The following is a 23,595-nucleotide window of genomic DNA, read 5'->3' on the forward strand; positions in this document are numbered from 1 at the left end:
TGCCTAGGGTCATAATTTATAGATACAATTGAAGTATTCAAAGGTAAGATTTTTCAAGAAAAATCAGCCACTCTCTTGCCCCTATTTAGCCGAAATCTATACTACCTTAAGGGCGATTCTAGTTGGTCAAGCTTAAGGCGGATCCGGACGTGATGTGGACTATCTACGGAGGGACGACACTTGGAGTCCTAAAGACTTGTTCTTGTTCGGTTCGGGCGCAGCTAGGGAGGGCACGCAACAAAGTGTATGCATCTGAATTATGCTAAATGATTATGTGTGAATAATATGTTTCCTGGCTTTATGGTTTTTCCGGATGATTTATGTTTTGTCATATGTATCATAACCTAACAATAAGAGCTAAATTAATCATCGTAATACAAAGTGATCAAGCACACAACTAAATAACAATAATGATAAACAAACCATGATAATGATAACCTAATAGAAGCCCAGTCTACCCAGATTTAACCTTAAATAGATAATGGATCAGAGTGACACTTTTGCTGCGAGAGAACAAGTATCCCCCCACTTCAATTTTCAGAATCAGATGAGTAAAGTTTGGCAGCATCTGTTGACACCTACTTTTGTCCCCGTTCCCGCAAGGGAAAGGTTCGATGATGAAAGCATAAAAACTCCACTTGACAACGCATCTCCTATGAAATAAACGAATCTCAATTCCCCTTTTCATTTCACCCGAAACCTGCTATTTATGGAAACCTGCTACAAATAGTAACTGCCGTAAAAGGTAGCTTTTAAAAGTGGCAAATCATAAAAGATAGAAACCTGTCAGAATTATGTGTTGCATTCCAACATAAATCCTAAATGAGATAGAAAACTGCGAGAATCCTATTCCTAATATGATTCAGAAATAAGAGTTACGTATTAATTAAAATCCTAACGAGCCTAGAGTTCGTAACAGGCCCAGACGCATTCCGTCGTAAAATTGATACGCGCTAAAAGACTCGAATTAATCTCAAACTCTACGGATTTCAGGAATCCGAATCTGACTAAAGAAAACAGCCCAGACCCTATTTTCAACGCCTGGCTCTGGGCGCCGAAATCTTCGGCGCCCAGGCCTGGGCGCTGAAAATACCTGGGTACGTGTTTTTTCCTAATTCTTTGTGAATTAGAACTCTGCAATTCTATCTTTCCACGAACTCTTCCCTATAAATAGGCCCCTAAATTCGACGTGAAAAGGACAACAACAACACACAATTATATTCTGAGTATTGACTCCAACCCTTAGCCTAAGCCTCTCGCTGCGAAATTGTTCACGCGTTCTGTCGCAATCGATCCATAAATCGAACAGAACGTATCCTGTCCCATAATTGAGATTCGTTAAATAAAAAGGAAATAGCAAAGTCAAAGTGGTTAGTTTTCTGAGAACCGTGACGCAACTCTCAAGGGTGCGTCGTAATGTGTCCCTTTTCGATGATTTAACTGCTTTCCTCGCCCTTTTTATGAACTGTTAAACTAACCTATATAATCTGATTGTTCTATCACGCCTAACAAATATAATATTTTTGGGAAATCGGATTATCATGCTAGGTCCCTTAATGCTATTTAATTCAGATAATCACGATCGAATTAGTATTATGTGTTGCATATTGCTAAAATCAACTCAGATTAGTTTAATAGTTAACGCATGTCCCTTCAATTATTTATGCTAAGCTAGTAAGGATATCCTGCCTCTGGAGTTATCGACGAGCGAAGTACTCCTCTCAGTAGTTACAGTCCCCCGAACCCTCAATCTCTACCTTGCGGGTGTATATTGAGAGATCCCCACACCAGGGATCACAAGGGAACCTACGGCATTCGTGGTCAAACATAATTGCACTCCCTTTATGTCACGATAACCGGGTTTTGTCAGTTTTTCTCATTGTCGTTTAAAACTGAATGGCGACTCCTATATTACTAGTCAATTGGGTGTATACTCACAAGAAATCCAATTACACTTGATTGAATAAAAAGAATCGTCACACCCACGAGGGACGAGGTCACGCATTAGCCTCGTGCTTTTTCGACCCCCTTATAGTGGCGACTCCACTGGGGATAGTGAAGGAAATACTTGTGCTTGTAGGTAATCAAAATAGCCGAAGGGTGAAACGATCCTACCCTGCGTTTATTTCCCCATCAAGTTGGGACGACCTGAAAATCAGCATATTAATGTGAACGGACAGAACATCATAACGAATCTCGGCTCCCTCGGGAGTTGGGACTAAGGATATACCTTTTTCGCCAATAGGGGGGTGCATACGCCGCGCATGTTTCCCACTCGGTACTTGTGCAGGTAGTACACCTATCCCGAACCCAATCGCTCGCCCATTAGGTCCCTCTCGCCTGCATGCCCCCTTGGCTTGCACTTGCGGGTTGGCCTCTTGAGCGAAATTCGTCTGTTGAAGACACTACCTCGACCGGGGCATGTGTTGGATCTACGATAGAAGCGGTACCAAGCCAGGCGCAAATAAACTACCCATAGAAGCCTATCATAAACTACGTGGCATATTTAATTTTCAAATCCATGTTTGTAATGTAGTTATGTGTAGCGAAATATGTGATTGTGTGTGACAAACTATCCTAGAAAACCAACGACCTTAAAAACTGCCCAAACATTCATAGACTAATTTGCCAAAGAGTTATACCGAAACACGTGTTCCGCAAACCCGAATGATCGCCACAGGAATAAGCGACGCTCGGGATGGCCTGTAACGAATCCCACAAACGCTGCTACGCGTAAAGGACGTTATTAGGCAAGCACGCAAGTCGAAGTCGCATAAACAGAAGACAGAAAACGAGAACCAGCCAGGGACGCATTTTCAACGCCCCAGGCTGGGCGCCAGAATTTCTCACGCCCCTAGCTGGGCGCTGAAGTTGCTGCTTGGCCTTCTGGTCAGGCGCAGCAGCCTCGGTGCCCGAGCGAAAGGAAAATACGTAGCGCAAAAAAAATGTTCCTCAAAAAAATTGCTACGAGGGCGTAAGAAAAGCACTCGATTTCAAAAAGCGACTCGTAAAAAAAAAAATTAATAACTATTTGTGTCGTTGTTAGGCCTCCTACGACGACAATACCCGGCACCAAAACCGAACGTGTTAATAACCATGAATGTCACACGGGCAAGTGTTTCGAAAATCCAAAGAATGACCAAAATAAAAAAAAACCAAAAAGTGTACCGACAAAAGAAAGAGTGAAAAACCAATTTAGAGAGTCGAAGTCTAGACTAAGTAATGCTTGAAACTTTGGGAACCTAAAACTTTAGCTTATCTTATGCGTAGGACTGGTCCTGCCACTTGGTGCCGATCAGGGAATCAACGGTTAGTGCTTCTCGAAGATACATCGCTAACACCAGGTTTAGTAACTCCAAGCTCCGTCCATCGTCCCTCATTTCAAGGATCTCCGCTTCCCCAACCTCGATTCGCACCTTCAAACATGTCCATCGAAGATTTGCGAGACCAGATGGTCCAAATGACCCAACTTATGGGCCAACTGAAAATGGAAAATGAAGCTTTAGCGGCTGCGCAAGCCAAAAATGACCTCGATAACGAGAAGAGGATTGAAAAAATGGTCCTACAGCAAACCATGGGGAGCAAATACTTCTCCCTCGATCCTGAACCTTTTCCTGGCAAATTACCAGAAAAGTTCAGTTCATCTGACTTACCAAAGTTCAAGGCCACGGACAACCCCCGTGATCATCTACTGAGCTTTGTGAATACCATGAACTTGAAAGGCGTGGACAAGTCCATGTACTTACCTGCCTTTCCTTTGTCCTTGGAACCTGTGCCGCTCAAATGGTACTATCACCAAGACCCTAAGCTCTTCCCCACTTGGGAAGACTTTGTCAATGTCTTCATCAAGCAATACTCGTCGAACATGGATTTCCAAGTCACCATGCGCGAGCTGGAAGTTCTCTTCCAAAAGAAAAATGAGGGTTTCACAACCTACTTTGCTAGATGGAGGGACCAGGCGGCCCAGCTAATCAATAGGCCTCCCGAAACAGAATTGGTCCAAAAATTCATTGACAACCTGGACCCGGCTTACAGACAACACCTTAGGTACCTGGGACTCGACACTTTCAAAAGAGTTTATGATGTGGGAATAAAGATCGAGGAAGACCTTGCCAAAACCATACAAAGCAAACCCACATATAAGACCAACACCTATAATCGGGGTAACACATCCCAAGCCCAAGAAGTCCATGCTGTAGAAGAGACTCCCGCCCGAAGAAACCCTGCAAGATGGGTCCGAGACCGAAAGTTTGCCCCACTCGGGTCAACTTTGGTACAAGTCTTTGGAAGACTAACCAATCAAGGAAAGTTGAGACCTATAGGCCCCACCCGTGACTCTCCTGTCAAAAGCAAATATTGGGTCGAAGGTACTTACTGCAAATTCCATCAAGGAAATGGGCATGACACTGAAAATTGCTGGAGTCTAAAACACACGATCCAGGACATGATAGAGGATGAAGTGATACCTCTCCCTAACGTTGGAAAACCCAACAACAACAAGAGCCCACTCGGCTCTTGTCACATCTCTCTCGACCAACTAGAGAATTTCGACCCCACGGTGTATATTACACCTCAAGGTACACCACTCGCTGTGGTCCCTATGGATCGAATCGAGAGGGAAGTGTGCGGTGTGTGGAACGATGATGCTAAAGATATTTACCTATCTCAAGTCTTGGGCCAGGACTTCTTCACTGAAACTTGGTCCGGGTATGCTCTCATTGACACCACCCCTCAGGAGCCCGAGGTCGACAACCTCACCCGATCCGGAAGAATATACCAACCGGATATTCACCCACCTCCTATGGACGACGTCCCGGTTAGGCAAACTCCTGAGAATGGACGGCACGCTACCGTCGCGGAAGTCATTGAAAATCCTCTCCTGAAACAACTAAAAAGAACCAAGGCCGAGATTACCATCTGGGATCTTATGTGTACTTCAAAGGAACATCGCGAAAAGCTTATTCGCTCACTTGACCTCATCTCAGTACCTACAGATATCACACCTGACTCATTGGTTAGCCATGTCACGAGAGATGCCGGGGAAAAGGCCATAGTTTTCACTGATAAAGACTTACCCAAAGAGGGGGGTGCTCACAATAAAGCCCTTTACCTAGTGGTTGGATGCAAAGGACAAAACATCCCCCTAGCGCTCGTAGATAATGGTTCGGCGGTTAATGTCTGCCCATTGCGAACCGCCCATTGCTTGGGGCTAGGAAACGATGACTTCCAAACCTCCACGCAAGGGGTACGAGCTTATGATAACTCCCAAAGGCCTGTATTGGGAATAATCAACCTTACCGTACAAACCGGGTCTGTGGCACGCACCACGGAGTTTCAAATAATCGACATCAAGCCCACTTTCAACCTCCTCTTGGGGCGACCTTGGCTCCATGACTTAGGAGGTGTGGCTTCTACCTTGCACCAAATGGTTAAACTTAACCATAACGGGGTAATACTAAAAATCCGCGCCCCTCCTCTCGACGTCAGTTGTACTATGGTTGGAATGGCCGAAACTGCAGACGACCTTTATGGGTTTCAAATGGAAGAAACAATCCAGTTCATCGAAGATTATGATCCAGCATTCCTAGACCCGCATGCATCCCGAGTCATCCCTAGAATGCTGTTAGCTCAAGGTTATTTTCCAGGAACCCCATTGGGCATAAGGAAGAAGGAATGCACATTCCATCCTTTTCCCGACAAATCTACTCCCTTTGGCTTAGGTTATGAACCAACGGAGGAAGATATTGCTGACCGCCTATCTAGGCTACGCCTTAACAAAACCAAACAAACCACCCTCCTTCCCCCATATCAAAGGACCCTTAACGGGATGTTCAATCGGGAAGGAGAAGAACACCCATGCTGTGATTTCCCTGAACCCTTCGTTCAGGATGGCTTGCTAAAACCCGGATTTGAAATTTTCCATGACTGCCACACCTTGGATGAGGCACCCCACCTCACCAAGACTAAAACAGCTGAAATATTGGACAACCAGGCTCTATGGACATTGTTTAACGAATCGAGGCCTATGGAGGACGAGACTGTGATGACTACCCTAGCTTTACAAGATGAAGGTTTCGATCCAACCCGGTTAATCTCTCCTCCATCAACACTAGAAGAGGTCGAGAACGGATGGGTGAAGACATATCAGTGGGTCAACGCAAAAGGAATAGAATTCAAGATGAGTATCGGTGAAGGATCGAAGTTTTATGAGACTAAACCCCAGGCTTGAGCCACATAGAGCACCATTAGTAAAAAGCGCCTAGTAGTTCTTTAGATTGATAGAAAAAAAAATAGAGACTTTAGATGGTCCTAAGGCCCTTTAGAATATGGGTCAGTTTTATTTCAGTGTGTTTTCCTTACTTTCCGAATCAATAAAGGCGTAATATTTCTCCTAAAAAATTTATTCTAACACTAAATAAACACCAAATGTACTTGCAAAATACAAAAATAAAGAGGCGGCCCACTATAGGCCCAACAAACAAAGCCCGCTCGGTTTTGAAATAGTGCAATGGGAATCAATTCCCGAAACCCACAAAATAAACCACACTATCCCATTCATATCCCCAAAACCTAAAAAGCCAACCAGTGTCATCATAAGAGTCAATCCATGCAACCCAAAATCAAAGGAAATCAAAAATCCAAAACAATGCAAATGTTACCAAAAAAACAGATTCATAAAACATAGATTCCATCATATCCTTCACTATCAACCCACCTCCAAAGCCTACACAAAGATCTTCATAACTTCCGCACCCTAACTCCAATTTCAAAACTGTTTTGAGTCACCAATGAAAAAAAATTAATCCGGACAAAAGTGCATTTCACGCTGACAGTCAAAAAAGCCTCCAAGATAGCCTCAAAATTAACTATAAATACGAAGCAAAATATCAAGGCACAAAAAAAAGGGAATAGAAATAAACGCAAGAACATGTGAAGCAAAGCGTCAAAAATTGACCGCCCAAGTCATTTTCAGCGCCCAGGGCTGGGCGCCGAAATTTCTGACGCCCCAGCCTGGGCGTTGAAACTCTCTGCCTGCCAAAAGTTTTCTTTTCAGAAGTGCTCGTCATTTTATCCGCACACAACGGAAAAATAACGAACACTTGGGGGGTACAATACGTATCTGAATAGGCTTACCAACCGAGAATATAGCCATACAAATTAGTCGAATTTCGAATTTCATATTCTACACGACTTATGGCAAAAAAAAAAAGGCAGATGAAAATAATGATAATACTTCACTCATTTGACCGACTAAGTAATATGTTTCCACCTCATGGCATATCTACCGAAATCCGGCATACTAGAACTAATTCAAAAGCTAGAACTACGCGCGACCTGATTCTGACAAGATACGTAGGCAATCCTTACCAAGGATTCGGTCCAAATAATAAAAAATAATATTCTTTGTGCAAAAAGTGTTAGACATATAAAATACATAAAAAAGAGGAGAAACAAAAATAAATGAAAACTAAAAATACGCCTTTATTAAAATATAATAAAAAAGGAAAACAGAGTGCTAAAAATAAAAACAAACACGACTGAAATAAATAGAGGGCACCTACACCCTAGCAAGAACTACACTACTCTAGTTCTTCTGGATCATCAAATAAAGTCTTGTAGAGGGCAATATTCGCAGGATCCACCCCCACAGTCCTCTGTGCTGCCCCAATGTCAATCTCCATGAGAACCGGCTCCTGGACACTAACTTCCAAAGAGGCCAAGGCTTCAGAAACGTTCTCAGTTATAGCCCGCTCAGCCTCGAGGGCACAGGCAATGGTGGGAGAAGGATTATTATCATCAATTAGACTAGCCACTGTTTCTACAGGCGGCTGAGCCTTCCTAACCCATACATTGTTCCGGCGACGATCTCCGCGAGAGCTTGCATTTCTTTTAACAACAGCATGCCCCTTCATGTTAGGCATCTTTTTAGGCCTGAAACTGGAACTGGGAGGAACTTCCTTTCGCTTTCGATCAGGACGAGCTTTCACAGTCTTAACACTATAGGTACGAGGTTTGGCAGAATCAGGACCCTCATACTTAACACGAATACGAGGTATCAAAAGCTCAGCCGGCTCCCCATTACGAGCCTCGGTCCTCACATCTTTGTCATCGGAGCTCATCCACAACTTGTAATTTTTAGAAAGACCCACAAAGCCATTTGTAGCTACGGCCCAACGCGGGAGACCATCATAATACTTAGCCCACGCTAAGACCCGTGTTTGTGAAAAGGCCGCTACCTTAGGTGGTACCGTATCAGAAAAGGGGATAGTCTGCCTTAAACCATATTGACGCATGACTTGGTAAGGGAAAATATAAATGGGACGAGATAGCCCCAACAAAGAAACATAAACCGATACATCAGAACCCCCTGTCATAGTAGTCAAACCCCACCATGGTACCACCCACTTAATAGAACAAATTCCATAAGTAAAAAAGGAGGTCCATTCGGCCTCGTCCTGGCCTTGGTGCAAGTATTTTCGGTTACCCAAAGCTATAGGGCGATAATGTTTAGGATCGGCAGGAGCTTCCAAAAGTCTAAGCCGTTCCGCAAGCCAAATCTGCAAAAACAGGTACGATCGAATCAAAAGAATGAAAAGAAAGAAAAAACGGTTCCTGGGGCGTAGTTTCAACGCCCAGGACCAGGCGCCGAAAATTCCAGCGCCCAGCCCTGGGCGCTGAAACTCAGCCCCAGGCAAAAAGAAATATATGAAAAAGGGACGTGTATGCGCGCAAAGAAAAAAAATCGATTACCTGCAGTAATAGGGGGCTTCCCTTAAAATGTTCGGATTTGGCATCCTTCTTCAGCTCATCCGCACTCAGCAAAGTCTCGGCAACAACCAACGGCATGATAGAATAGCAACTTTTCATCTGGCTAATCAAGGGGATCAACCTTATGTCACCGAACTCACCATTGCTATTCGACAGCAAATAATGATTCAACAAGCAAAATACAATGGCTCGAATATTCAATTTCTGTTTGGTCATATTTTTACTAGGCCTAAAGTGATGTTTTACAAGTTTTGCCAAGTTAACCTTATCATCTACAACAATTTCAGCAAACATGTTATCATCTAGCCCTAGGAAAGCCCTTATGGATGTTTTACCCTCTTCAATAGTGCCAGGGGTAACAGGGGTAGCATTAGTAGGATAACCAAGGATCGCAGCAAATTCATCGGGCAAAGGACATATTTCGTTGCCCCGAAGGGCAAAAACATGATGATCGGAGTCCCAAGAGCTTAGGGCAGCATGCAGAAAAGTATAATCAATATTAATTTGTTGTAAGCCTAAAAGTGCCTCTAAGTGGTATTCTTTTAACAAAGTTTTTTCTGTGGGAGTAAGGGCCCGTAGCCAACGCCTAACAGTCTGTTGGAGTGAGAAAGTAGGGATCGACATGGCAAAAGCAATGAATAATTAAAGCACAACAAAAAGAAAAGAAAGAATTTGAGAGTAGTAGAAAATAAGGGACGTATCTAGCCCTTATATATAGCTGAACGCACCCCATGACATCCTGATCCCATTCGGAAACGTGTTAGGAAATCCGAAAGTCAAATATTACCAGGAAAGGACTTTCAGCGCCCACGCCTGAGCGCCGAAATGTTTAACGCCTGAACTTGGGCGCTGAAAATGCAGCCCAAGGCCCAGATTTCACAAAACACGGAACAGGAAAGGACTTAAGACCGTGTTGCTAAAACACGAGGCCCTATTGCAAGTAGGATCAAGCCCAAAGCACCTTTAGCTCCCAAATAAGCAAGAAAAAATAATAACATTAAAACTTGGTCGAAACTTAGACTCGTCTCAGAAAATGCTTATGTACACTTTCAAAAAAAAAATCAAGTTAAATATCATGGTCATTCTTCGAAACACCAAAAATATGTGTCGTCAAGTCATTGGTTTTCCAAATAAAAAATGTTTGTCTGTCAAAGGGTTAATCCGGACCAAGCTAAAACCGGATGTCACCTGAAAACTAAAGTCGCACTCCACGGCTTCGCTAAAGTGGCATACTACTATAGGAGGTCGCTCGCACATACGAGCATGACCCCAAACATGACTACAAGATGCGAAAAACAACCGACGAGCCCCAGTGCTTGGGGGCTCGCGAAAAAATAGACTCCAACGAGGAGCACGCGATCAAAATCACATTCCCAGACTGCGCCATACACCATATCATGTTTGGATATCTCAAAAAAGAACAACAAATAGGTTCGACCTCATCGAAAGGAAGTCACTGACGCTTGTGCACGGTCCTCTGATCAAAGACCAAGTCGAGCCGTAAAGACTAGCTCAAAATCACGAAGGCGGACGGTCGCAAGACAAAGATCCGTCTGAACACGTTGTCAGCCCACGTTCAGGTTACAACTAAATTCGAGTACCCTGATAGGTTATGATACATATGACATTACATAGATCATGCGGAAACAACCATTAACCCAGGACAACATATTATTTACACATAATCATATAGCATAATTTAGATGCATACTCTTTGTTGCGTGCCCTCCCTAGCTGCGCCCGAACCGAACAAGAACAAGTCTTTAGGACTCCAAGTGTCGTCCCTCCGTAGATAGTCCACAGCACGTCCGGATCCGCCTTAAGATTGACCAACTAGAATCGCCCTTAAGGTACTAGAAAATTTCGGCACTTTTATGAGCAAGATGTGTGTTTTAATTTTCTCTCAAAAAACTCACTTTTGAATACTTTGAAACTTGTTATAAATTGTGAGCCCTAGCCTCATATTTATAGGGGTATGGAAAGGGAATCGAAATCCTATTCAGATACAAATTAATTAAACCTAGAATCCTACAAGAACTCTAATTTAATTAATTTATCAAATACAATTAGGAATTTAATCATTAACCGAACTCTGCATGTTTTAGGAAACGTGCACGAACACAAACACTTGCACACACACGCACGGCAGCCACGATGGGCCCCATGCGTGCGCGCGAGCAGCAGCCCACGCAGCGCCCGCGCGCGCTGCGCGCTGCGCGTGCTGTGCGCGCTGCGCAGCCTGCTGGGCCTGGCCTTGCGCTGGGCCTGGCGTGGCTGTTTGTGCGGCGCGCTTGGCATGCTGGGCGATGGCCTGGCTTCGCGCTGGGCCTCGTCCGGCAGGCCTCGTCCGATGCTTATTCGTACGATGCGCTTCCGATCAAATTTTCCGATTCTGGAATTCATTTCCGATACGAACAATATTTAATATTTCCGATTCCGGAATTAATTTCCGTTTCGAACAAATATTTAATATTTCCGTTTCCGGAATTATTTTCCGATTCCGGTAATATTTCCGATTCTGACAATATATCCGTTTCCGGCAATATTTCCGATTCTGGCAATATTTCCATTTCCGATAATATTTTCCGATACGTACCATGTTTCCGTTTCCGGCAACATCTACGACTTGGATAATATTTACATTTCCGATACGATCCATATTTCTGTTTCCGGCAATATCATCGTTTCCGGAGTATTCATTTCTTGCCTGTGACGATCTTAGCTCCCACTGAAACCAAGATCTGTCGGTTCCGAATATTCATAGATGGAGTATTTAATGCCATTAAATACTTGATCCGTTTACGTACTATTTGTGTGACCCTACAGGTTCAGTCAAGAGTAAGCTGTGGATTAATATCATTAATTCCACTTGAACTGAAGCGGCCTCTAGCTAGGCATTCAGCTCACTTGATCTCACTGAATTATTAACTTGTTAATTAATACTGAACCGCATTTATTAGACTTAACATAGAATACATAATTGGACCAAGGGCATTATTTCCTTCAGTATCCCACTTGTCCTTAGGGACAAGTGTGCATTTCCTAATTCCTTTGTCGCTCGATGCTTGCTCTTGAACATAAGGTAAGAGTTGTCATCCTTATTACGTCCAGAGGTGTTCCTCGGTTTCAGAGTTCAACTGATCAAATAAACAGATAATCATAGCCTATGATTCATCCGAGCACGGCCATGCATTTCACAGTTTCTAGCTCTCCGAGTGGCCTTGTACAACTTTTAAGCATCTCATCCCGATTTATGGGAGGACAATCTCAATCTTGCGATCTTGAGATTAGACTTCGTTTGATAGGTGATTACCTGAGCGTTGCCTTTATAGCCTCCTTTTACGGTGCGACGGTTGGTCAACGTCAAAGCAACCAGTTCTCAAACAAGTAATCTCAAATCACTCAGGTATTGAGGATTTAGTGTCTAATAATTTAATGAAATTTACTCATGACAGATTTTCATCTCTTACAGTAAAGTTTCATAGGTCTTGTCCGATACTAGTCTTCCCAAAGTAAGTATCTATGCAAATGATTATGACATTTCCATGTCCACATAGTTCAAGAAACATAACTACTAGTCATCTTGCATTCTAATCGTCTAACGTTTTCTATGCGTCCAATTTTATAGAAAACTCCGATTAGGGACCATTTTCAACCTTTGACATTCAAGTTCACTTGATAGACATTTCTTAGTCACAGGACTGGTCCTGACAGTCTATCTTGAATATATCGTCAAATTGAAGGGACTCATCATTTAATAAACCACAAATTAAATGGAAAAATGAATTCATTTCATTTATTGTGAATGATTAACCAATAATGTTTTATAAAGATTTAAACTCTAAAACTTTAAAACATTAAACAGAGACATCAAAGCCATTCTCCAATATGCTTGATTCCCATAGCTGCAGTGTGCGAGTTGTGCTTCGCCTGCGGCAGAGGTTTAGTTAATGGATCTGATATGTTGTCATCAGTTCCAATTTTGCTTATCTCGACTTCTTTTCTTTCAACGAACTCTCGTAGAAGGTGAAATCTACGAAGTACATGCTTGACTCTCTGGTGGTGTCTAGGCTCTTTTGCCTGTGCAATAGCTCCGTTATTATCACAATACAGGGCTATTGGTCCTTTAATGGAGGGGACTACACCAAGTTCTCCTATGAACTTCCTTAGCCATATAGCTTCCTTTGCTGCTTCATGTGCAGCAATGTACTCCGCTTCAGTTGTAGAATCCGCAATGGTGCTTTGCTTAGCACTTTTCCAGCTTACTGCTCCTCCGTTGAGGCAGAAGACAAAGCCAGACTGTGATCTAAAATCATCTTTGTCGGTTTGGAAACTTGCGTCTGTATAGCCTTTAACAATTAATTCATCATCTCAACCATAGACCAGGAAGTCATCTTTGTGCCTTTTCAGGTACTTCAGAATATTCTTGGCAGCAGTCCAATGCGCCTCTCCTGGGTCTGACTGGTATCTGCTCGTAGCACTGAGTGCGTACGCAACATCCGGGCGTGTACATATCATAGCATACATTATTGAACCAATCAATGATGCATATGGAATCCTATTCATTCGTCTACGCTCATCAAGTGTTTTTGGGCACTGAGTCTTGCTTAGAGTCATTCCATGAGACATGGGTAGGTAGCCTCGCTTGGAGTCCGCCATCTTGAACCTATCAAGCACCTTTTTGATATAAGTGCTTTGACTAAGTCCAATCATCTTTTTAGATCTATCTCTGTAAATCTTGATGCCCAATATGTATTGTGCTTCTCCTAGATCCTTCATCGAAAAACATTTCCCAAGCCAAATCTTGACAGAGTTCAACATAGGAATGTCATTTCCGATAAGCAATATGTCGTCGACATATAATACTAGGAAAGCAATTTTGCTCCCACTGACCTTCTTGTATACACAAGATTCGTCCGCGTTCTTGATGAAACCAAAGTCACTGACTGCTTCATCAAAACGTATATTCCAGCTCCTGGATGCCTGCTTCAATCCGTAGATTGACTTCTTTAGCTTGCATACCTTTTTAGCATTCTTTGGATCCTCAAAACCTTCAGGCTGTGTCATAAACACAATTTCTGTTAAAACGCCGTTTAAGAAAGCAGTTTTGACATCCATCTGCCATATTTCGTAATCGTAATATGCAGCGATTGCTAACATTATTCGAATAGACTTTAGCATTGCAACTGGTGAAAAGGTTTCATCGTAATCCACACCGTGGACTTGCCTGTAACCTTTTGCGACCAATCTAGCTTTGAAAACTTCAAGTTTCCCATCCTTGTCCTTTTTCAGTTTGAAAACCCATTTGCTTCCAATGGCTTGGTAGCCATCTGGCAAATCGACCAAATCCCATACTTGGTTTTCAGACATGGAGTCTAATTCAGATTGCATGGCTTCTTGCCAATGCTTGGAGCTAGGGCTCGTCATAGCTTGCTTGTAAGTCGCAGGTTCATCACTTTCAAGTAATAGAACGTCATAGCTCTCGTTCGTCAAAATACCTAAGTACCTTTCCGGTTGAGATCTATATCTTTGCGATCTACGCGGGGTAACATTTCTAGATTGACCATGATTCTCACCAGATTCTTCTAAAGATCTCTGAGTTTCATCCTGAATGTCATCTTGAGCATTCTCTAGAGTTTGTTGTTCGACTCGAATTTCTTCGAGGTCTACTTTTCTCCCACTTGTCATTTTGGAAATGTGATCCTTCTCCAAAAAGACACCATCTCGAGCAACAAACACTTTGTTCTCAGATGTATTGTAGAAGTAATACCCCTTTGTTTCCTTTGGATAGCCCACAAGGATACATTTGTCAGATTTTGGATGAAGTTTGTCTGAAATTAATCGTTTGACGTATACTTCACATCCCCAAATCTTAAGAAAAGACACATTTGGAGGCTTTCCAAACCATAATTCGTATGGAGTCTTTTCGACAGCTTTAGACGGAGCTCTATTTATAGTGAGTGCAGCTGTATTTAGTGCATGTCCCCAAAATTCTAATGGAAGTTCGGCCTGACCCATCATTGACCTGACCATGTCTAGCAAGGTTCTGTTCCTCCGTTCTGACACACCATTCCATTGTGGTGTTCCAGGAGGAGTCAACTCTGATAGAATTCCACATTCTTTCAGATGGTCATCAAATTCATAGCTCAGATATTCACCGCCTCTATCAGACCGCAGTGCCTTAATCTTCTTGCCTAATTGATTCTCTACTTCACTCTGAAATTCCTTGAATTTGTCAAAGGATTCAGACTTATGCTTCATTAGGTAGACATAACCATACCTACTGAAGTCATCAGTGAAAGTGATAAAGTAGCTGAAACCACCTCTAGCATTTGTACTCATTGGTCCACATACATCTGTATGGATTAAACCCAATAGTTCATTTGCTCTTTCTCCAACTTTAGAGAAAGGTTGCTTTGTCATTTTTCCAAGTAAACATGATTCGCATTTACCATAATCCTCTAAGTCAAATGGTTCTAGAATTCCTTCCCTTTGAAGTCTTTCTAAGCGTTTCAAGTTTATATGGCCTAATCGACAATGCCACAGGTAGGTGAGATCTGAATCATATATCCTTTTTGGCCTTTTTGGTATTTATGTTATATACTTGTTTGTCGTGATCTAATAAATAAAGTCCATTGACTAATCTAGCAGATCCATAAAACATCTCTTTAAAATAAAACGAACAACTATTGTCTTTTATTAAAAAGGAAAATCCCTTAGCATCTAAGCAAGAAACTGAAATGATGTTTTTAGTAAGACTTGGAGCATGGAAACATTCTTCCAGTTCCAAAACTAGCCCGGAGGGCAACGACAAATAGTAAGTTCCTACGGCTAATGCAGCAATCCGTGCTCCATTTCCCACTCGTAGGTCGACTTCACCCTTGCTTAACTTTCTACTTCTTCTTAGTCCCTGTGGATTGGAACATAAGTGTGAGCCACAACCTGTATCTAATACCCAAGAAGTTGAATTAGCAAGTATACAGTCTATAACGAAAATACCTGAAGATGGAACGACTGTTCCGTTCTTCTGATCTTCCTTTAGCTTTGGACATTCTCTTTTGTAATGGCCTATTCCATCACAATAAAGACAGCTTGATGTGGACTTGTCCTGCTTTGATTTAGCATTGCCCTTGGACTTTCCACCTTTCTTGAACGGTCTCCTTCTAGCCTTGAGTAAATCTTTGGCTTCACAGTCCAGTATTATTTCAGCCTTTCTGACAAGGTGAACAAATTCTGCAACTGTTTCTTCTCTTGGTTCACTTAGGTATAGTTGCTTGAAGCGACCAAACCCACTGTGTAGTGAATTGAGCAAGATAGAGACTGCCATCCTTTCGCTTATTGGTGTTCCTAGTAGACTTAGGCGATCAAAATATGAACACATAAGATCCACATGGAACCTCAGTGGGACGCCTACCCTCTGTTTAGTGCGAAGGAGCTGAACATGTGTTTCTTGGACCTCCATCCTATAACACCTGTTGGGAGAACTAACCTTTAGACCAGACATTGATTCAATCAACTCATGGACGTTCAGGTCCCTGTCCTCCGTACTTCCACGACAGATATCCCTCAGATTCTTGATGAGTGTAAAAGGTTCATAGGCTACAAACCTTTTAGCCCAATCATCAGGGATATTGTTCAGCATGAGACTCATAACCTTTTTGAGATCCGCATCCCAGGCGTAAAATCTCTCAGGGGTCATGTCTCTGGCATAGTAGCTTGGCATGGGATGTGACAGTACATACTCAAGTCCATTGAGTTTGACTATTTCAACTAGCTTAGCTTCCCATTCAAGAAAATTTGTCAGGTTCAGCTTGACCATAAGCTCAGAACCCATGATGATATTTTGATTGTTGTTTGCCATATTAAAACTACAGTTGAAAAGAATAAACAAATAAATAACCATTCACAGTTTCTCTTAATAAACTTAAATTCTAGCATACATGCATAATTCAATGTTTATTAAGCATTTTATTCAAGTTATGTGTTCCGGCAGGTGTGAATAAAATGATTCCAAGATCCTAAAATCATTGAAGAACTAAGCACAGTTTGTCGACTTAATCCTAGAACATCTTAGGTAAGCAAAAGCCTTTTGCTAATAGTCTAGAAACTATTCTTGGTTGATAGGTACGTCTAAGAACTTATTAGGTAAACCTATCGAATTTGCCACGACATAAAAGGACTCCTTACTTATATCGTTGAGTTTCACCAAAACTAACATGTACTCACAATTATTTGTGTACCTTGCCCCTTTAGGACCAATAAGTAACACCTCGCTGAGCGAAAACTATTACTAGATTGATGTAAAGGATATCCAAGCAAGTGTATATTTTGGCATGGCACCTTTTAACTCAATTTTTAAGTTTGGAACTTAAGGCTCTTACTATGTTGGTTAGATTTTAAGTGAACTAAAATCCTTAATCATGCAACATAATCAAGCTTTTGATCTCATGCATTTTAAGACATATTTAAAACAATAAATAACTTAAAGCATGCATAAGATAAATGTGATCTAGTATGGCCCGACTTCATCTTGAAGCTTTGACTTCAAAGTCCGTCTTGAAAATCTCCGTGGGAGGCACCATTTTCTTCAAATAGGATAAGCTATAACTAATTACAACTATTTGATGGTTCGCAGACCATATTTGAATTGAAAAATAACTTTGGTACTTTAGACCAATTACATTCAAATTAATGGTACGCAGACCATATTTTCTATCCTATTTGGGCCATACTAGTCACTTCATAACCTGCAAAACAGTACATATACAATATATACCATTCACCCATTCATTATCATGAATGGCCCACATAGCTGGTTAGTAAAACACATTATGCATCACGTAAACATTTGCAGCAATTAATCAAGGGCACCAATAATCTACCAATTATTCAGTCCTTATTAATTCTAATCAAGTTGTTTTAACCTTAAGGATTTGTAGACCTAATCAAGAGTTTATGACTAAAATACGCTCCCACTTAAACCAATAAATTCATATGCTTTACTAATTTTAAACATAAAAATGTATTTCTAGTCTAACCGGAAACATACAAATTTAATTAAAATTTAAAGCTCTATAAATTTATAATTGAATCCAAAAGTTTAATTTAATTTCAGTCGTTATTTAAATTAATTCATGATTTTAATTTTAGTAAAATAATTAGAATAAATAACATTTATTATAATTACAATATTCAAAATTAAAATCCAAGAAAATAATTTAAATTATTAATTTTAAAATTAATTAAAATTACGTGAACTGAAAAATTTCAAATTAAACATTCAAAACGATCTAATCGTAACGCAAACACCCTACACATTGCACGCCCATGGGCCGCACGCACACAGCCATTGCTGGCCATGTGCGCGCAGCCCATGCGCTCGTCGCATAGCTGCTGCATCCCCATCGCAAGCCTCCGCACGCATTGGTGCTCGCTGCGCGCGCCAGCGCTCATCGCACGCGAGCTATCGCTCGCAGTGCGCGCGCGACATCGCTCGCTGGGCGCGCGACAACGCTCGCTGGGCGCGCGAGCCATCGCTTGCTGGGCGCGCGAGCCATCGCTCGCTGGGCGCGCGACATCGCTCGCTGGGCGGGCGACATCGCTCGCTGTGCGCGCGAGCAATGCTGGCTGTGCGCGCGAGTCCTCGCTCGTTGTGCGCGCGAGCAATGCTGGGCGCAGCGCTCGTGGCACGCGAGCTTGCGCTCGCTGCGCGCGAGGCTGCGCGCTCTTGTGCGAGGCAGCGCGCGTTGTGGCGCAGCTCGCTTGCTGCCCATACGCGACTGCCTTGGCTCGCCCTTCGCCCATGCCCATTCGTCCATTGCTCGTGGCACACGACACAAGGCAGGGCTGCTGCCTTGTGCTCGTGCACTACGCCGTTGCTCATTGCATTCGTGCCGCACGGGCGACGAGCTCCCTTGCTCGTCGTCGCATGCCCGCATTATACAACACCCCTTAAGGGTAACACGAAGCGTCCATTGCTTCGTGCGTGCAAGTTTTATGAACGAATCGCATAAAAATTTAAAATTTATATTTAAAATTAATGACAAATTAATAAATAATATTAATTTCATAATTTTAGGGCGAAAAAATCGAAAATTTATTATCCAATTGATTTCCGATTGTTATGGATTCAAGTCTAGGTCATAAAAATTTAAAATTTATCATAAATTTACAATTTTTATGGTGGTTTTTAATCATAGGTTTCTAATTAAATTACAATTAATTATGAAAATCAAATTAATTCGAAATTATTCTAATTTTCAACAAATTAATCATAATTACAAATTAGATTGCATAATTAACAAGACTAGGCATTCAAACTTGTTAAACATATGCAGTACGTCAATCAAAAATTCAAGATTTATCAACAAGAATCGCAAATATTTAATTTAACATCTTAAATTTACGAAATTTTGCATTCGAAAAACTAAACCTTCGAAAAGTCATAGTTAGGCTTCGAATTTGAGAATTCTGGGTTCGGCAGAAAAAAACTATTTTTGTCAAAATTTTAGAATGCCTTTTACATGCGGAATTGACACAAAAATCACTCAATTCGGATGAGTAACGAAGAAACTGCCGAAAAACTGCGTACGTATAATTAAATAAAAGCAATTTGCAATTAATTAACAATTACAAAAATTAATCACCCCTTTTAATTCTTGCAAATTTGTAATATTTAACCATGTTCATGCAATTTAGATTATGAAAATAATAAGGGGCTCGTGATACCACTGATAGGTTATGATACATATGACATTACATAGATCATGCGGAAACAACCATTAACCCAGGACAACATATTATTTACACATAATCATATTACATAATTTAGATGCATACTCTTTGTTGCGTGCCCTCCCTAGCTGCGCCCGAACCGAACAAGAACAAGTCTTTAGGACTCCAAGTGTCGTCCCTCCGTAGATAGTCCACAGCACGTCCGGATCCGCCTTAAGATTGACCAACTAGAATCGCCCTAAAGGTACTAGAAAATTTCGGCACTTTTATGAGCAAGATGTGTGTTTTAATTTTCTCTCAAAAAACTCACTTTTGAATACTTTGAAAATTGTTATAAATTGTGAGCCCTAGCCTCATATTTATAGGGGTATGGAAAGGGAATCGAAATCCTATTCAGATACAAATTAATTAAACCTAGAATCCTACAAGAACTCTAATTTAATTAATTTATCAAATAGAATTAGGAATTTAATCATTAACCGAACTCTGCATGTTTTAGGAAACGTGCACGAACACAAACACTTGCACACACACGCACGGCAGCCACGATGGGCCCCATGCGTGCGCGCGAGCAGCAGCCCACGCAGCGCCCGCGCGCGCTGCGCGTGATGTGCGCGCTGCGCAGCCTGCTGGGCCTGGCCTTGCGCTGGGCCTGGCGTGGCTGTTTGTGCGGCGCGCTTGGCATGCTGGGCGATGGCCTGGCTTCGCGCTGGGCCTCGTCCGGCAGGCCTCGTCCGTTGCTTATTCGTACGATGCGCTTCCGATTAAATTTTCCGATTCCGGAATTCATTTCCGATACGAACAATATTTAATATTTCCGATTCCGGAATTAATTTCCGTTTCGAACAAATATTTAATATTTCCGTTTCCGGAATTATTTTCCGATTCCGGTAATATTTCCGATTCTGACAATATTTCCGTTTCCGGCAATATTTCCGATTCTGGCAATATTTCCATTTCCGATAATATTTTCCGATACGTACCATGTTTCCGTTTCCGGCAACATCTACGACTTGGATAATATTTATATTTCCGATACGATCCATATTTCCGTTTCCGGCAATATCATCGTTTCCGGAGTATTCATTTCTTGCCTGTGACGATCTTAGCTACCACTGAAACCAAGATCCGTCGGTTCCGAATATTCATAGATGGAGTATTTAATGCCATTAAATACTTGATCCGTTTACGTACTATTTGTGTGACCCTACGGGTTCAGTCAAGAGTAAGCTGTGGATTAATATCATTAATTCCACTTGAACTGAAGCGGCCTCTAGCTAGGCATTCAGCTCACTTGATCTCACTGAATTATTAACTTGTTAATTAATACTGAACCGCATTTATTAGACTTAACATAGAATGCATACTTGGAACAAGGGCATTATTTCCTTCATACCCCTCGAAAGAATTCGCTCTTGCAAGAATGAATAAAAGAAATTCTCAAAAGAAATCACAAAGAACCAAAGAAATAGGAACTTGCCCATCTTCAGTCGGCAAGATCGCGTCACAAACCGCGCGAGTTCCCAAATCGAAAAGAAAACGAATTCAGGGACGTCCACCCTCAGCGGACAGGGCTCGCCCACCCTCAGCGGGCGGGGTCTGCGTCACTAGCCGCGCAGGTCCTCAGTTTTCGACAAAAATAAAGTCTTCAAATTTAAAATAGGCTCGCCATCTTCAGCCGGCCGGGTCTACGGCGCAAACCACGTAGGTCCTTATTTTCAAAAAAGCAAAATAAATTTCAAAATAGATTCGTCCACTTCTATCGGACGGGTTGTCCACCCTTAGCAGACAAGGTTCGCCATCTTCAGCCGGCGGGGTTTCCTTCCAAACCGCGTAGGTCCTTATTTTCAAAATTTCAAAAACAGATTCGTCCACTTCTATCGGACGGGGTGTCCACTCTTAGCGGACAGGCTCGCCATCTTTAGCCGGCGGGGTCTGCGCCATTAAACCGCGCAGGTCCTCAGTCGCTGCAGCGATAACTTTTGCTGGATTTTCCTTCGTTTTACGTCCTATAAAAACAAGGGTGCTGGATTTTCCTTCGTTTTACGTCCTATAAAAACAAGGGTGCTGGATTTTCCTTCGTTTTACGTCCTATAAAAACAAGGGGGTTTTCTCGTTTAGCTAGCCCTGAAAATGAGAATCTTTAAAAAAAACGTTTTTACCTCGTGATTGGGCTTGGCCAGGCCCAATTACACTTTATAGCTTTGATTTCGAAAAACTCTGTAGCTACTCCCAATGACATAGTGAGGGAGTTTCTACGCACCTTTAGATCCTTCCAATGACAAAGTGAGGAAGTTTCTATACTATCAGTTGACAAATCCCAATGACACGTGAGGGATATGTCGACACTTCAAGTGATGACCCTTAAGTCAAATGTTATCACTCGGGGGCTCGTGAGACCCTCGCAAAACAGGTCACATACACCATGGCTTGTGTGACGCACTCCGTCTAATACTTTGACCATCGTCTTACTCCAAGACTCAGTCAAAGTGGGGGCTAACTGTAGACACCTACTTTTGTCCCCGTTCCCGCAAGGGAAAGGTTCGATGATGAAAACATAAAAACTCCACTTGACAACGCATCTCCTATGAAATAAACGAATCTCAATTCCCCTTTTCATTTCACCCGAAACCTGCTATATATGGAAACCTGCTAAAAATAGTAACTGCCGTAAAAGGTAGCTTTTAAAAGTGGCAAATCATAAAAGATAGAAACCTGTCAGAATTAGGTGTTGCATTCCAACATAAATCCTAAATGAGATAGAAAACTACGAGAATCCTATTCCTAATATGATTCAGAAATAAGAGTTACGTATTAATTAAAATCCTAACGAGCCTAGAGTTGGTAACGGGCCCAGACGCATTCCGTCGTAAAATTGATACGCGATAAAAGACTCGAATTAATCTCAAACTCTACGGATTTCAGGAATCCGAATCTGACTAAAGAAAACAGCCCAGACCCTATTTTCAACGCCTGGCTCTGGGCGCCGAAATCTTCGGCGCCCAGGCCTGGGCGCTGAAAATACCTGGGTACGTGTTTTTTCCTAATTCTTTGTGGATTAGAACTCTGCAATTTTATCTTTCCACGAACTCTTCCCTATAAATAGGCCCCTAAATTCGACGTGAAAAGGACAACAACAACACACAATTATATTCTGAGTATTGACTCCAACCCTTAGCCTAAGCCTCTCGCTGCGAAATTGTTCACGCGTTCTGTCGCAATCGATCCATAAATCGAACAGAACGTATCCTGTCCCATAATTGAGATTCGTTAAATAAAAAGGAGAAATAGCAAAGTCAAAGTGGTTAGTTTTCTGAGAACTGTGACGCACCTCTCAAGGGTGCGTCGTAATGTGTCCCTTTTCGATGATTTAACTGCTTTCCTCGCCCTTTTTATGAACTGTTAAACTAACCTAATCTGATTGTTCTATCACGCCTAACAAATATAATATTTTTGGGAAATTGGATTATCATGCTAGGTCCCTTAATGCTATTTAAATCAGATAATCACGATCGAATTAGTATTATGTGTTGCATATTGCTAAAATCAACTCAGATTAGTTTAATAGTTAACGCATGTCCCTTCAATTATTTATGCTAAGCTAGTAAGGATATCCTGCCTCTGGAGTTATCGACGAGCGAAGTACTCCTCTCGGTAGTTACAGTCCCCCGAACCCTCAATCTCTACCTTGCGGGTGTATATTGAGAGATCCCCACACCAGGGATCACAAGGGAACCTACGGCCGTCGTGGTCAAACATAATTGCACTCCCTTTATGTCACGATAACCGGGTTTTGTCAGTTTTTCTCATTGTCGTTAAAAACTGAATGGCGACTCCTATATTACTAGTCAATTGGGTGTATACTCACAGGAAATCCAATTACACTTGATTGAATAAAAAGAGTCGTCACACCCACGAGGGACGAGGTCACGCATTAGCCTCGTGCTTTTTCGACCCCCTCACAGCATCATATCTCCCCATAAAATTATTGTATTTACCCCCCTTCCCCACAAATTTATATTCAAAGTAATTTCATAAAGTTAAAGTACACAAATGAGTAAACAAACCAGAGAGGAATTTGTTATGATATTA

Source organism: Spinacia oleracea, chromosome 6 (assembly GCF_020520425.1).
Source record: "Spinacia oleracea cultivar Varoflay chromosome 6, BTI_SOV_V1, whole genome shotgun sequence".
NCBI classification, from domain to species: domain Eukaryota; kingdom Viridiplantae; phylum Streptophyta; class Magnoliopsida; order Caryophyllales; family Amaranthaceae; genus Spinacia; species Spinacia oleracea.